Below are 13,609 nucleotides of genomic sequence, written 5' to 3' on the forward strand. Positions count from 1 at the left end.
CAGAAAAACGCAAGATATTTCTACTTTTTTCTTTTAACTAAAAGCTAGCTTTCACTGTTTCTAGCCAAAACATAATGCAAATTACTCAAGAACTTATTGTTCAAGTTATACATTGACCAGGTATTTCACTGCCTTGTAGGCCTGGGAGCATGTTCTCAGCCCAGTTCTATGAATATTTTAAGTTTGCATTACTGATGGTGAGTATAGCCTATTTGCAATTCAAAACGCTAGTTTTTTAGCAGTAAAAAAGTTCCCAGACCAGTACAATAAAACTGTGTGTTTGTGTGTATGTGTGTGTGTTTGTTTAAAGTATACTGTTCTACCTGAAGCTACTCACCGGTCAATTTAAAGAGGATACTTAAATTCACAGCCTAATCTGTTCTAGGAGATACGAAGCTGTTTTCATTCTAATCTCTTAACTATCTGATTAAGGTTATTTTACTGTTGAAGCCTTTTCTATCTACAATTTAATAAAATAGCTAGGCAGTGACAAATACTACTCAGAACTTGTCCAGAAATTTCTATAGCTCAAGATTAGTATTTTGATGTTTTTTTATAAATCTGTGACCCATAAGGTTCAGTCTTAGAACACTACTATATTCAAAACACACAGGAATACCTGAAACCCAATTTCAAAATCCAAAAAATTCTCATAGCCTTAAAACTGGGAAGTAGGTAATTAACAAGCTATCTTAAACACTTCTCTCTCATCAACCATTCTCATGCAAAGTAACTGCTTGTGTGCCTCTTTTTCAAAACACTCTACTCTTCTTCAGTCCTGGCTGTGTGCTTTAGATCTTTCTCCCTCAGCTCTTTCCTCTTAATTCAGAATCACACAAGCCCAAAAGAATTGGTCTCAATGCAGGTCCCTACTCTAGGAGGCTGGAACAGGGGAGCAGAGCTGATACAAACAATTACCCATTCATATGGGTTTTTTCCTTTCACAGTTGATTTCTTTTCTCAGTTCACTCTAAATGTTCACTAAATCATATATTAATAGATGTAGTTTTCTTTTAGCACAGCTTTTTCCTTTGAGAATGAGCCACCTAAATGAGCCTAGGGCAAGGGCTCTATAATCACACACATAAAGTCACAGAGACCATGACTCAATAATCACCAAAATTTCAAATCTGTTATTCCTTTGAGCTCAGAGAAATTCAGCAATGAAAGCAGAACAGTCTCAGGTACCATCTTCTCAATCCACATTTAAGTTTGGATCTGAATACAAAACTGCCCACTTTTAAAGTGGACAGGGAGAGTTCTGTTATATAACATTAGGAGAAAGTGTGTGGCTTTTGAGGGCCTTTGGAGGTCTACCAAGTGGGATTTAAGACTTTTTAATTCTAAAAACACTTCAACATATTACTTCAAAAATTTCCAGGACCTAACCACTCGGATGAATTAAAAGAAACTAAATCAGCTTTCTTTGCTTCAACTTCTTAAATATCCATAAACTGGCAGTAGTTTAAAACAACATAAGCATAAAGAAAATTTGTAATCTTCATTATTTTCTCCATTACATCATGCAATAAAACTGACTTCCAAGAGTCACAACACAAACTCTCTTGATGAATGAGGCAATGGAAACTGGGCAAACCAACATCTTATTTTGAGTTGCATTAACTCTTAAAACCCTCCTGCCTGTCCCAAATATGGCTTATCGTTTTTGGAAAAAAAGGTTTTGATCAAGCTTCTCAGTTTATTAGAAGTTGGTTATTGTGTTATTGTTTAGCTGCTTAATTTGTGTCTCACTCTTTTGAGAGCCTATGGATGGCAGCCCACCAGGCTCCTCTGTCCATGGGATATCCCAAGCAAGAATCCTGGATTCCTGCCATTTCCTTCTCCAGGGCATCTTCCCAATTCAGGGATCCAACCCACGTCTCCTGCATTGCAGGTGGATTCTTTACCACTGAGCCACCAGGGAAACCCATGGAAATTGCTTAGGATTTGTCAGTTCATATGAACTGGCTTAAGAAAATCTGTGTGCTTAGTCACTCAGTCGTGTCCGAATCTTTGTGACTCCATAAACAGTAGCCCACCAGGCTCCTCTGTTCTTGGGATTCTCCAGGCAAGAATACTGGAGTGGGTTGCCATTTCCTTCTCCATAGGAAAATCTATAGGACATAATATTTAGGTAGGCTGCACACTCTGGACTCAAATAGAGCTTCATACTGGAAACTTCTGATATAGGATTTCTCTGCTTGCCAGGAGAGGTGCCAGTATTGTTGGATTCCTTGCACAATACTCTCTTGTTCTTCACACCAGCAGAATTTACTATTAGTAAGCAGTATTATAAAATCCTACCCCTATTCAATATAACAAAAGTAAGAATATAGATATATTCATTAAGCAAAACATTCAGAAATACTGTGAAATAAAGAACTGTTTAGAAACACAATTGTGTTAGGGTTCTCCAGAGAAACAGAACCAAAAGGATACATATATGGCGAAAGAGATTAATTTAAAGGATTTGGTTCATGTGATTGTGGGAGCTGGCAAGTCTGAAATCTGTAGGTCAGGCCAGCAGGAAACAAAAGAATCAGAGCTGCTGTCTTGCATCCAGAGTCCATAGAAGGGATTTTTATGTTAACCTGTTGAGGAAGGAGTAATATTCCTTCTACTCTGGCAAATCTCATTTATTTGCTCTGAAGGCCTTCAGATAATTGAAGCCCACCCATGTTATTGAGGGTAATCTTTTCTTGAACTTCTAATTATAAATGTTAACCAACATCTACAAAATACCCGTCACAGCAATATCTAGGCTAGTGTTTGAGCAAACAACTGGGCACCACAGTCTGACCAAGTTGACACATAAGATTAACTATCACAACTACCTTCATTTAATAGTATTTCCTAAGTAAGTTTAAAAATATAAATTCCCTTAGTGAACACCGTAAAGCATGCTTTTAATAAGAAAACGAATCCCTGCATTTTTATTTTTCTTTGCTCTTTTCAGTCAGTTGTGTGGTGATGAGGATGGGTGGGGTTGAAGGAGAGAGGATTGGATGATGGTCTTCAGGTGCTCAAGTCTGCTTAATGATGTCACATATCTATGCTAGAGTACTGGGGACAGGACCCTGTGTCCATTCAGGAGGATCTAAAGATGAGCAAATGAGTTGCTCACAATCTAGTGGAAGATAGAGTTAAAAACAATCCACCTGACATGTTACATGTTAACATATGCAGAGTATATCATGAGAAACACTGGGCTGGAAGAAGCACAAACTGGAATCAAGATTGCCGGGGGAAATATCAATAACCCTCAGAAATGCAGATGACACCATCCTTATGGCAGAAAGTGAAGAAGAAATAAAGAGCCTCTTGATGAAAGTGAAAGAGGAGAGTGAAAAAGTTGGCTTAAAGTTCAACATTCAGAAAACTAAGATCATGGCATCTGGTCCCATCACTTCATGGGAAATAGATGGGGAAACAGTGGAAACAGTGGCTGACTTTATCTTTTTAGGCTCCAAAATCACTGCAGATGGTGATTGCAGCCATGAAATTACAAGACCACTTACTCCTGGGAGGAAGGTTATGACTAACCTAGACAGCATATTAAAAAGCAGAGACATTACTTTGTCAACAAAAGTCCGTCTAGTCAAGGCTGTGGTTTTTCCAGTGGTCATGTATGGATGTGAGAGTTGGACTATAAAGAAAACTGAGGGCAGAATTGATTCTTTTGAACTATGGTATTGGAGAAGGCTCTTGAGAGTCCCTTGAACTGCAAGGAGATCAGTCCTGGATGTTCATTGGAAGGACTGATGCTGAAGCTGAGACTCCAATACTTTGGCCACCTGATGCAAAGAACTGACTCATTTGAAAAGACCCTGATGCTGGGAAAGGTTGAGGGCAGGAGGAGAAGGGGATGACAGAGGATGAGATGGTTGGTTGGCATCACTGACTCAATGAACATGGGTTTGGGTGGACTCTAGGAGTTGGTGATGGACAGGGAGGCCTGGCGTGCTGCGGTTCATGGGGTCGCAAAGAGTCGGACACGACTGAGCAACTGAACTGGAACTGGACATGTTACAAGTTGTATTATAAATTTCCACAAAAAGTATATAGGCAATAGTGATGTAGGTATATAAAAGGGTGTGGATGTGATTGGGCCCCCTTCTAAAAGGAAAGTTTCACAGACTTGGAAAGCAGCATTGCAAACCTTCCTTACTATATTTTCAGTTCGGGTAGGTGGAGGGGGAGAGGCCATAAGCATAAAGAAATTGCTCCTAAGGCAGAGTCACTCCTCTGATGCAGCAACATCAGTTGCACCACAGAGATAGCTAGAATTAGTCAAATTCATGCAGCATGTCCTGACACTTGATGGCTTAATTAGGATGATTATGGGTGAACTTTTAAAATCTGCTTTGTCAGCAGATGATCCCATGAGATGTTACCATAAGGAGCATGTTCCCATCCCTCACCCAGTCTAGGAGAAGCTCAAAACATGTAGCTAAAGTTGGTACATTAATGGTTTGTGATGTGGTTGGTGAAAATATTTTCTAATTGTGTTTATAGGAGTACTTCAGGTACTTTAGTACTTCAGATAATTGCAACAAGTTTGGCTTTTTTCTGTTAGGTTGTTGTAAAAGTAATTGCAGTTTGCATTGTTGAACTTTGCCGTTTGATATTGGAATATATTCTTAAATGTGGTTATGTTATATATCATTTTAATGCTCATTTCTCGCTTTATTATTTTTTTAGCTAATGACATTACTTGATGCTTATTTTTTATTTTAGACTATAGAAATGATGTTAGACAAAAAGCAAATTCAAGCGATTTTTTAAAAATTCAAGTTCAAAATGGGTCATTAAATAGCAGAGGCAACTTGCAACATAAACAGCCATTTGGCTCAGGAACTGTTAATGAGCGAATGGTGCAGTGGTGGTTCAAGAAGTTTGCAACGTAGATGAGAGCCTTGAAGATGAAGAATGCAATGGCCGGCCACAGGAATTTTTTTTTTTTTTTTCCAGATTTGGAAGCCTTTTATTTATTTATTTATTTTTAATTTTTTTTATTTTTTATTTTTCAGTGGGTTTTGTCATACATTGATATGAATCAGCCATAGAGTTACACATATTCCCCATCCCGGTCCCCCATCCCACCTCCCTCTCCACCCGTTTCCTCTGGGTCTTCCCAGCCCACCAGGCCCGAGGACTTGACTCTTGCATCCCACCTGGGCTGGTGGTTCGACCACAGGAATTTGACAACTACGAATTGAGAGGGATCCCCTTACAACTACATGAAAAGTTGCCGAAAAACTCAGTGTTGACCATTCTTTGGTCATTTGGCATTTGAAGCAGATTGAAAAGGTGAAAAAGCTCGATAAGTGGATATCTCATGAGTTGACTCCAAATTTTTTTTAAAAAATTGTCAATTTGAAATGTTATCTTCTCTTATTCTGTGCAACAACAATGAACCATTTCTCAATTGGATTGTGATACGCAATGGAAAGTGGGTTGTATACAACAACTGGCGATGACCAGCTCAGTGGCTGGACAGAGAAGAAGCTCCAAGACACTTCCCAAAGCCAAACTTGTTCCCAAAAACAGGTCGTGGTCACTGTTTGGTGATCTGCTGCCTGTGCCATCCACTCTAACTTTCTGAATCCCAGCAAAACCATTACATCTGAGAAGTATGCTCAGCAAATCAGTAAGTTGCACCAAAAACTGCCGTGCCTGCAGCCAGCATTGGTCAAGAAAAGGCCCAATTCTCCACAACAGTGCCTGATTGCATGTGCACAACCAATGCTTCAAAAGTTGAATGGTTTGGGCTATGAAGTTTTGCCTCATCCACCGTATTCACCTGACCTTGTGCCAGCAAATTACCACTTCTTCAAACATCTTGACAACCTTTTGCAGGGAAAATGCTTCCACAATCAGCAGGAGGCAGAAAATGCTTTCCAAGAGTTCACTGAATCCCGAAACATGAATTGTTATGCTACAGGAATGAACAAACTCATCTCTCATTGGCAAAAATGTGTTAATTGTAATGGTTCTATTTTGATTAATAAAGAAGTTTGATTAATAAAGATGTTTGAGCCTAGTTATGATTTAGAATTCACGGTCCGAAACCGCAATTACTTTTTCCCCAAACTGGTACCTTGTAGGATGATTCCAACAACTCTTTGTGATATAAAAAGTTTTATGTATAGGACACACACATATGTATGTACACACAGATATATATTTAGTTGTATATTTGTAATACTTATAGATAGATATCTATATAACATATGTATAAATAAAAGCTTTATCTCTGAGAGAGAGAATAAGACAGAAAATGAAAGAGTCATGGTATAAAGAGAAAGATTTATGACAGAGTTGAGGTTTTTCTTTAAGTGTTTTTATACTAGCCTAGTATGAAGGCTAGCCTAGCTGAAGCTGAAGCTCCAATACTTTGGCCACCTGGTGGAAAAAGCCGACTCATTAGAAAAGACACCAGTGCTGGGAAAGACTGAAAACAGGAGGCGAAGGGGACGACAGAGGACAAGATGGTTGGATGGTATCAGTGACTCAATGGACATGAGTCTGGGCAAGCTCAGGGAGATGGTGAAAGACAGGGAAGCCTGGTGTGTTGCAGTTCACGAGATTGCAAAGAGCTGGACATGACTGAGCAACTGAACAACAAGATACTAGCCTAAGGGCTTTCCAGGGGGCTCAGTGGTAAAGAACCTGCGGGCCAAGCAAAAGATGCAGGTTTGATTCCTGTGTCAAGAAGATCCCCCAGAGAAGGAAATGGCAATGCACTCTAGTATTCTTGCCTGGAAAATCCAATGGACAGAGGAGCCTGGCGGGCTACTGTCCATGGAGTTGCAAAAGGGTCAGATATGATTTAGTGACTAAACAGCAACAAATGCCAGCCTGAAGTGTTCACAAGTACATTTTTTTTTTTTTCAGAAGGAAAGTTGGTGAGAGTAAACTAGTTATGACCCATATCATGACTAACAACTGACACACAATGGTGGCCGTATGTGTGGAAGAAAACAGTAGAACAAAGCTGCTGGATTGGTAATTTTCTTTCTTTTTCTTTCTTTTTTTTTTTTTTTTGCAGACATGTAAACACTGAATTCTCGTAGTGCTGAGGTACCAAAAATGAATTGAAAAACAATATCCCTCTCCAGATATTTAGCATGTTATATAAAAATGGACATAATTCTAGGATATTAAAATGCCTCAGAGCAACAGGGTAATATAATTTACTAGGTTTTTGATATGGGTATGTAGCTTATGCTGATTTCACTGGGCTTTTTCAACTCTTTGTTCTGTGTTTAATTTAGAAGACCCAACTAAAATTAAGTGATGGCTGTGTATTTGGGGTTTTCTGTGATAGTATGGGTTTTATTCAATTTTCTTATTCTTTTAAGACAGGGAATTTGTTAAACATGTAACTAAATATTTAAAAAAAAAATTTTAGTTTGTGGGGTTATTCTTTTATTTGTATTTGTAAATTAAAAAAAAAAAATACCATCTAGGAGACAGTTTTTAAAAGGGGGCTTCCCTGGTGGCTCAGATGGTAAAGGATCTGCCTGCAATGCAGGAGACCTGGGTTCAGTCCCTGGGTCAGAAAGATCCCCTGGAGAAGGGAATGACAACTCACTCCAGTATTCTGGCCTGGAAAATCCCATGGACAGAGGAGCCTGGCAGGCCCCCAGTCTGTGGGGTCACAAAGAGTTGGATACACAACTGAGCGACTTTCACTTTGACTTTCCAAGCCAGGAAGTACCATTCTTCTCTCTTTGTACTCTTTTCCATGGCATTTGAACTCATCATCTTAAGACTTTGGACACTGTTGATGTGAGAGAACTCCCTAATGAATAGTTCCAGCTCCAGATAGTCCTCTGAACTCTAAACTTTTGCATGTAACAGTTCAATAAACATCTCAACTTGGAGTCTGGTTGGCCTTTCATATATGTGTTCCAGGATAAACTCTTCTCTGCTCCTGGTCCCCAATCCCCCTCTAGACTTGCTCCTCTTGCATTGTTAGTCATCTCAGTACTACACTTCTACCCTTGCCTCAGGCCAGTGGTTTTGGAATAACAATGACTCCTCTCTTGCAAGCATGCTATAGGCCATGTGCTTGTGCATGCATGCTTGGTCATGTCTGAGTCTTTGTGACCCTTTGGACTGTAGCCCATCAGGCTCCTCTGTCCATGGGATTTTTCAGACAAGAATACTAGAGTGGGTTGCCATTTCTATGAGCCAATCTTCTTGACTCATCCTTTGATTTTCTACTCTTTTTGAGCCATTCAAACGGCAATTTTATGTACTTCAGCCTAATGTACCCAGACTCTCTTGCAATTTCCCCAAGTTTATATTGTTGTGTCAACTACTGCAGCATCCACCTAACTGGATTCTTATACAGGATAGTTCAAAGTGACCCTTTTACAACATAAGTGTGATTATGTTATGCCTGCCCCGGTCCCCCTCTGACCCCTCATTTCACCCACAGTAAAAGGCAAAGGGCTTCCAATCATCTACAAGGCCCACAGGAGCTGCCCTCATGTTTACCTGCTTCCAATCCATGCTTTTAAACTCTTGCTTCATCTCCTATTATGTTCCCCCCTCATTTCTGTTTCTTTTTTTTTTTTTTTTGAACTATGTAATTCTTTCTTTTTTTTAAATTATTTATTTACTTTATTTTGGTTTGCTAAGTCTTTTGTTGTGTTTGGGCTTTCTCTAGTTGCAGTGAGTGGGGACTACTCATTGTTCTCATTTTGGTGGATTCCCTTGCTGTGGAGCACAAACTCCGGGTGCACCGGCTTCAGTACTTGCGGCCCAGGGGCCCATTAGTTGTGACCTGAGGACCGTAGAGTGTGTGGGCTCAGGCAGTCACAGAGCAGGGCCTTAGCAGCTCCACAGCATGTGGGATCTCCCTGGACCAGGGATGGAACCTGTGTCCTCTGCATTGGCAGGTGGATTCCCATCCACTATACCACCAGGGAAGTCCTCCCCCATCACTTCAGCCCATTGTCGTGGTCTATGAGTTTTCTATTGCTGCTTATGGCCCCAAAGGCCACAAATCGCCACAAATTTAGCAACTTAATACAAATTTATTATTTCACAATTTTGCAGGTCAGAAGTTGGGTTGGTTCAGCTGGTTTTTCTGGTTGTTGGCAGAGACTTGGGCTTGATGTTTGTAGGACTGAGGCCACTGTTTCCTCGCTGGCTGACAACTAAGGGCTGCTGTTAACTCCCTAAGGCCTCTCTCCTCACTCAGGGCACCTTACATCTCAGAGCCAGCAACATTGTGTGCTTGTATTCTCACACCACGAATCTCTCTGGTTTCCTTTTCTGCCAAATCTCTCTTGCTGCAGCCAGAGAAAGTTTTCTGCTTTTAAGGACTCGTGTTATTAGATGTGTGTATGGAAGGGGGTGGGGGGATTGGGCCAGGGGCATGCTTCCCAGGTGGCTCAGTGGTAAAGTACATAATTATGTGGGACTCACCTGGATAAACCAGGATAATCTATCTTAGGATCTCAAACTTAAATTCCATTTGCAATGTTCCTTTGCCACATAATATAGCAAATTCACTCCAGTGGCTCAGTAGTAAAGAATCTGCCTGCAATGCAGCAGATGCAGTTTCCATCCCTGGGTCAGAAAGATCCCCTGGAGAAGGAATGGCAACCCATTCCAGTATTATTGTCTGGGAAATTCCAAGGACAGAGGAACCTGGCGGGTGACAGTCCATAGGGTCACAAAGAATGGGACATGACTTAGCGAGTCAACAACAACAACATAGCAAATTTACAGATTCTGGGAGTTAAGACATGGACCTCTTTGGGGAATCATCATTCTGTTTACAGAGGGCCTCTTGGATAAGCATGCTTCTATCTCATGGCTCATATACTTGCTGTCCTGTTACCTGGAACATTCCTCCTCAGATAATTACACAACTCATTCTATCACTTTATCCAGGTCTCTCAGTGAAAGATCTGTTATCACCCTATCCTATCAGCTTCTCTGATCAGCCTTTAAAAGAAACCTCTTCTTACCCTTATTTTCTCTTTAAGCTGCTTTTTTTTTTTTTTTCCTTTCTCTCACTAGTACCTGACAAAAGAAGATAACCATTAATTTCTCTGTTTTCTCCCTTGCTCAGTCATGTTCTCTGAGATCAGGGACTTTGATTTATTTACCATTGGATTCCCACTTCCTACAGCAGTTCCTGGCACATGGTAAAATGTTCAATACATATTTGTTGTATTAATGAAAATCACTAAACAGCCTCAGAGACCACTCCATTAATCATCTCTGAGAAGATTAGTCAAGTAACTCTGAATTGGCCTACTAATAGAACAACGTAAAAAAAAAAAACCATCTTATTCATGAGAATATCATTAGTTTGTCAAATGCCTTGCTGAAATCATTAGTGGCAACTTCTCTAGCATCTCCCCATCTATCATAAAAGGAAAGAAGGAGCTTGGCGTTCGTGTCCTTGGTATACCTGAACTAGCTCAAAATTTTTATTCCTTTCCATTTCTAAGAGCTGACAAGCTTTCTAATAATTTGTTCTAAAATCTTGAAAGAGCTCAAGTCTGTAGTTTTCAGAATTCACTTTTTTCCTTCTTTCAAAATCAGGATATCCTTCATTTGCAAATCCTTTTTAAAATGTTTAAATTTTATTTATTTTGGCTGCACTATGTCTTCATTATGGCACACGGGGCTCTCTGTTGCTGTGTGCAGACTTTTTCTTGGGGTACGCTAGCTTCTCATTGTGGTGGCTTCTCTTGTCACAGAGCAGAGACTCTAGGGTGTACTTGGGAGTTGTGGTGCCCAGACTCAGTTGCCTCCTGCAAATGGGATCCTAATTCCTGGGCCAGGGATCGAACCTGTGCCCAATGCATATCAGGCAGATTCTTAAGCACTGAATCACCAGGGAAGTCCCTCATTTGCCAATTCTTGATACTTGTCTTAAATATTCCCTCAAGATGATTGACAATGCACTCTCAATCTATAAATGACTCTATAATTAGAGATATGAATCCCTTTAACATTACCATTTCTTCTTTTGCTTAACCCCCAACCATTCCATCCCCCTCCTCTGTGATGTTTCTTTTGTTTACTCTTAGTTACGGTTGCTTTGCTTGGAACAAAGAATGAGCACAAAATGAAACTTTAAGGTTTTGCTGTCTGTTGCCAGTTGCAGCTGAGCAAAGATCTGAACATTTTCTCTGGACTTAGCTAAACAGCTGCTTGAGATATGGGCATGTTCTGACAGTTAACCTTCCCCTCACCACTGTTGAGGGTTGGTTGCAGTGACTATCTTTTTTACTTGTAGCTGATCCACCAGACAGTACCTGGTGCAATCTCTTTGGTTTTCTATGGATTTTCTTCTTTCCTTTCCTCTTGGGTAATATTTTTAATAATATGGGCAGAATATTTTAGTTTCCCCTTCTTCTTGAGCCATTGCCTAGTTTAGATCTGTGTCACTGCAAGTATACCTACCCTTCTGAATTAAAACAGATTTTTCAAAAAATATTTTTTTGAAACCAAGCACAAGCAAAATGTGCTGTATCAACGGAGCAGTTATTTTTGTCAAGGTGTGCTCCCTGGGCTACCTGCATTAGAATCATGGGGTAGGGAGGGGGCTGCTTATTACAATGTCAATTATCAATTGTGTGTGCACTCAGTCATGTCTGAATTTTTGTGACCCTATGGACTATAACCCAGGCTCCTGGGCCCCTCTGTCCATGGGATTTTCCAGGCAGGAATACTGGAGTAGGTTGCCCTTCCCTCCTCCAGGGGATCTTCCCAACCCAGGAATTGAACCCAAATCTCCTGCCTTGGCAGGCAGCTTCTTTATCCCCGAGCCACGTGGGAAGCCGGAATTGGAAAGAGGTGGATTGGAGGCTTGGTAATCAGCATTTTAAACAAGTTTCTCGGGTTATACTCTTCAGGGTTTGAGAACTTCATTTGTCAACGATACGCAGGAGCATTAATTCTTGCTAGTAAGGAGGTAATGCTATATTTAAGATAAGGTGTAAAAATAATACATGTCAAATGAATGGCCTAGAGAGTAAGTGCATTCACTTGAGTCAGCAAATCCAGCTGTCAAGGATGGAGTGGGGGTGTTGAGGTGTTCATGAAAGAGGCATTTATTACTCATAAGAGATACTCAAGAATTGTTTGTTGAATTAATGACCGATCTGTCCTGAAAGGTGAACAAACCATAACTTTTCTTTAATGGTAAACGAATTCAGGATCCTCTTATTGTATATCATTTTTATGCAGATGAGGAAACTGAGTTCCAGAGAAGTTATTTGACAATTGCCCCATGTCACACAACATGGTGGTATTGAAAAAGACTGAAATGGAGGTTTTCTAATTCCAGAATTTGGACTGGGATAAGAGTAAGGGGAAGGCATTCTGAGAGCTGGAGTAAATTTAGTTCAGTGTGTAGAGAGGAAGGGCAGGGGATTTGACTGAGAGTTTAATAATGACAGACAAGCCTGAAAAGGTAGATTGGAACCAGATGGTAAGCAACTTTGAATACTAGAATAATGGATGTATCAATAGATAATGAATACCTGCTGAAAATTTTAGGATGAGGTAAAAGCAATGTATTAGGAAGATTTACCTGTAATTGCTACAAAGATGAGAAGGATGAAAGGCCAGGGAGATGCATTGAGAAGGAGCCAGATTCATGGTCTGTGATGAGAAAATTCAGACCCAGATAGAAAATGGATGCGACCAGATTTAAAGAATGAATCAATAGGACATGGAAACTAGTTAAATTCTGGTCTACTTCAGTAGTTTCCTTCTTTTTCTAGTTGACTAACTTTTCAGTTGCAGTTTCTAAGAAGCTAGGGATTCACTTTTTGTCATTTCAATATAGGGCCCAACTTTTTTTTTTTTCCAAAAATAAATAAATAGTTAAATCTAAGTCTTACACTTAAGAGACAATAAAAGCACTGTTTTTAAAATACCAATTCAGGAAATTCCCTGGCTGTCCAGTGGTTGGGAGTCCATGCTTTTACCGATGAGGGTCCAGGTTCAATCCCTGGTGGGAGAACCAGGATCCTCCAGGTAGCATGGCATGGCCAAGAAAAGAAAGAAAAAGGAAAAAAAAATGCCAGGTCATTCAGCAAACCTTTAAAAGAAGCATCTCTTTGTTCGGCATACATGATTTATGGTCTCTGTATTAGTCAGAGTTCTCCACAGGATCAGAACCAATAGGGTGTGTGTGTGTGTGTGTGTGTGTGTGTGTGTGTGTGTGTGTGTGTGTGTGTGTGTGTGTGTGTGTGTGTGTGTGTGTGTGTGTGTGTGTGTGTGTGTGTGTGTGTGTGTGTGTGTGTGTGTGTGTGTGTAAGTAAAGATTTATTTTAAGGAACTGGCTTATGCAATCATGGAGACAGAGAGGTCCCAAGATCTTTGGAATGAGTCAGCAAGCTGGAGCCCCAACTGTATTTCTAGTTCCGTGGTTAGCAGACTGGAGACCCAATAAGTCTCCAATTATTCAATTTGAGTCTAAAGGCAGAAAAAACCTGATGTTGCAGTTCAAAGGCAGGAATGCTCCGTTACTTAGGGGAGGGTCAACATTTTTGTTCCATTCTGGTCTTGAACTGATTGAATGAAGCCCAACCATATTATGGAAGATAATCTGGTTTGCTCA

At 40.3% G+C, this 13,609-nt stretch overlaps 1 long non-coding RNA gene across 3 annotated transcripts in view; it reads left to right on the forward strand.

Annotated features, from left to right (window-relative positions):
* The window catches only part of LOC136152500 (uncharacterized), an 86,348-nt gene that overhangs the window by 2,100 nt on the left and 70,639 nt on the right, over positions 1 to 13,609 (forward strand). For all 3 annotated transcript variants that reach the window (XR_010660214.1, XR_010660215.1, XR_010660216.1), the window contains exon 2: positions 6,898 to 7,008. This is a non-coding gene — a long non-coding RNA (uncharacterized lncRNA). The remainder of the gene's footprint in view (positions 1 to 6,897; positions 7,009 to 13,609) is intronic.

The sequence above is a fragment of the Muntiacus reevesi genome, chromosome 21 (assembly GCF_963930625.1).
Source record: "Muntiacus reevesi chromosome 21, mMunRee1.1, whole genome shotgun sequence".
In the NCBI taxonomy this organism is placed as follows: Eukaryota; Metazoa; Chordata; class Mammalia; order Artiodactyla; family Cervidae; genus Muntiacus; species Muntiacus reevesi.